Raw genomic sequence first — 3,368 nt, forward strand, 5'->3', positions numbered from 1 at the left:
TTTTGCCATTAATTACCCGATATGGCATCTATAAAGTCGTCCGCTTTTTATTCAAAATTCTGAAATATTAAAAGAATGATAGTCCCAAGAGTAAAAGTTAACATGTCAAAAAATAGACGAAGTTACAATTTTTAAAATTGAAGGTTGGAAAAGCTTCTTCTGCCTGTTACATACTTTTCCACGAATATAACAACCCTTTTACTTTTCAAGTAACGGGTATTAAAAGTTTAATATTTTACCCTAGATCTACTGTCGTATAGTACCATTAATTTATATATATTCATATATTAAATATTCCCTCAATTGTTGCACCACCCTCAAGACCTACCGGACTGGATTATTACTATTACTCAATATTACTCTCCAAAAAAAAAGAACAAAGTTACTTTTAGCCTTAAGCAACACTTAGACTAATTATTGTACTATTCTTGTAAAAACTGATTAGATTAAGCTGCCAGTTGGGTAGCAGGGTGCTAATCTTAAGATTAAAATTTCCACATTAATAAAAGTTAGAAAAAAATACTTAATTGTTGTTTCCAGTGCAAAAGGTTGCTCCTGGTAAAGGACTCACGTAGCTCGACGGGTGAGAAGGCCTGGGAGTATAGTTGTGGTGGCTAGGAAGGGAGGACACTCTGGCCACAGGATAACAGCATTTCATTTGTTGTCCTTCACATTCTCTTTTCACACTTGGCACATAAACAAAGGGAATGCCCCGGCCAACTGGGAGATGAGCAGAAGTCCTGGCGTTACATTGCAACGTGTCACACCCCCTCCGAAAAGCCCCTAAAACACCCTACCTGATACACCCGGCTCACCTGGTACACCACCCCCTGAACCGCAACTTTAGCTGTCTGTCAAATATGCTGGAGAAATATTTCAAATTGTGGCTGCTAAAAATTGAACAACCCACCTCCTGCTGGCGTATTTTCTTCAGTGACCTCGTGCTTTGTCCACTGGGGCTTTCCCATTTTTTTGCAGTATTCATTTTATTTATTTATTTGGTATTCAAAGCGCAAGTCGCGCTACGCCCCTTCGGCCCGCCTCTTTTCATATGCTCGAGCATCTAGAATTTCATTATCCCCATCTTTGGGTGTGTGTTTGAGTGCCATTTTAAAGCAGAACATGAGGGACTCTTAAATTATTCATCGACAAAACTACAATGAACTCACCAGAAATATATTTCGCCTTTTTATATTCGGTTCTTAGAGTTTTGCCGAGCTCCAAATGTCTGTCGTAAGGGAGGAAGTTCTTAAATTATAGTTTCAGGAAGTTTTCTTTATGCATTCTGTGAATTGAAATCTTTTAAAATCCGTAAAAGCAGAAATACTGGATATGTCTGTAGCGCTTAAATGGTGCCAATTGAATTCGGTGGATATGCGCATAATAATGACTGAAAACAGTTAAAGACAGCAGTCCATGGACTTAAACACATTTTTAGTCAATTTAGTCCATGAATGTACAACATACATATCCATACATAAATATATATGAAAGTTAAAATTGGTATATGATTTCTTTCAGTGCATATTTTAATATTTTGTAGTTTTTGATATCTATCAAACAAAATCACTTCTTAATGAGGTAAGGAGTATTGACTATTGTACCTTCAAAATACGAATGTTCTGATATATGCAATTGTGACGAAATAATTGCACTATCTAAAAAAACTCATTTGGCTCGCTTCATCAAAATATTTAAGCTTAAACCCACACGGACAATGGGGCCCTCGACTAAAGCTCTTTTTTGTTTTTTTGTGTGCATATACTAAATACTCTTAAGGCGAGTTTCTTGATGGTCAGCTAAAATTGCTCTAACAAGAAACAGAGAGTTCTGATCGAGTAAGGGAAATAAAGAGGATACTCTGTAAGATAAAGATTATTTCTTTAGTTAAAACAATACGAAGTCGTCAGACAGTAGAGCAAAGGACCGTGTTAGGGCCCCGAGCAATCGATTTTTATACCCGATACTCTTAGAGTAAAAGGGTATACTAGATTCGTCGGAAAGTATGTAACAGGCAGAAGGAAGCGTATTCGATCCCATGAAGTATATTCTTGATCAGGATCACTAGCCGGTCGATCTAGCAATGTCCGTATGTCCGTCTGTCCGGATAAACGCTGACATCTCGGAAACTACAAAAGCTAGAAAGTTGGGATTTGGTAAGAAGATTCCTGAGCTTAACCATATATTGAGATCGCGGGTAGGTGGCGCATTTCAATCTCGCTTTGCTGCTTGCATATCTTCATTTTCCTTTAGTCCCTTTAGCTGAGTAACGGGTATCTGAGAGTCGAGGTACTCGACTATAGCGTTCTTCCTTGTTATACCCGTTACTCGTAGAGTAAAAGGGTATACTAGATTCGTCGGAAAGTATGTAACAGGCAGAAGGAAGCGTTTCCGACCCCATAAAGTATATATATTCTTGATCAGGATCACTAGCCGAGTCGATCTAGCCATGTCCGTCTGTCCGTCTGTCTGTCCGGATGAACGCTGAGATCTCGGAAACTATGGGAGCTAGGCTATTGAAATTTGGCGTGCAGATTCCTGAGCTTCTTACGCAACGCAAGTTTGTTTCAGTAGAGTGCCACGCCCACTCTAACGCCCACAAACCGCCCAAAACTGTGGCTCCTACAGTTTTGATGCTAGAATAAAAATTTTAACTGAAATGTAATGTCCTCATCAATACCTATCGATTGACCCACGCCCACCCTAACGCCCATAAACCGCCCACAAACTTCAAAAAATCGTAAATATGAACGTGGATATCTCGGAAACTATCAAAGATAGAGAATTGGGATTTCAGATTTAGATTCCGTAGCCTTATACGCAGCGCAAGTTTGTTACGCGAATACGCCACGCCCACTGTAACGCCCACAGACCGCGAAAACCTGTGACGCCCACAATTTTTATGCTAGATAAAAAATTTTAGCTGAAATGTATTGGTCTCGACAAAACCTATCGATTGGTCCAAAAAAAAATTTGCCACGCCCACTCTAACGCCCATAACGCTTAAATCTGTATACCGCCGGTAGGTGGCGCATTTTAATCTCGCTTTGATACTTGCATATCTCTATTTAGCTGAGTAACGGGTATCTGATAGTCGACGTACTCGACTATAGCGTTCTTCCTTGTTTTTGTCTACTCTTTTAATAACACACCTCTTAACGAGGTAAGGGGTCGTGACGATCGCACCTTCAAATTACAAAAATAAAATTTATTAATTAAAATTAAATTCGACTAAGCAAATACACTTCATTTTCACACTGCCCGCTTAAGCAAAATATTTAAGCTATTAAGCATATAACGGCATATTTTATTGCAGCGTGCCGAATAAGATCATTTTAGAACATAAATGAGGTGTCATTCGACGCGTA

This window comes from Drosophila suzukii, chromosome X (assembly GCF_043229965.1).
Source record: "Drosophila suzukii chromosome X, CBGP_Dsuzu_IsoJpt1.0, whole genome shotgun sequence".
Classification (NCBI taxonomy): domain Eukaryota; kingdom Metazoa; phylum Arthropoda; class Insecta; order Diptera; family Drosophilidae; genus Drosophila; species Drosophila suzukii.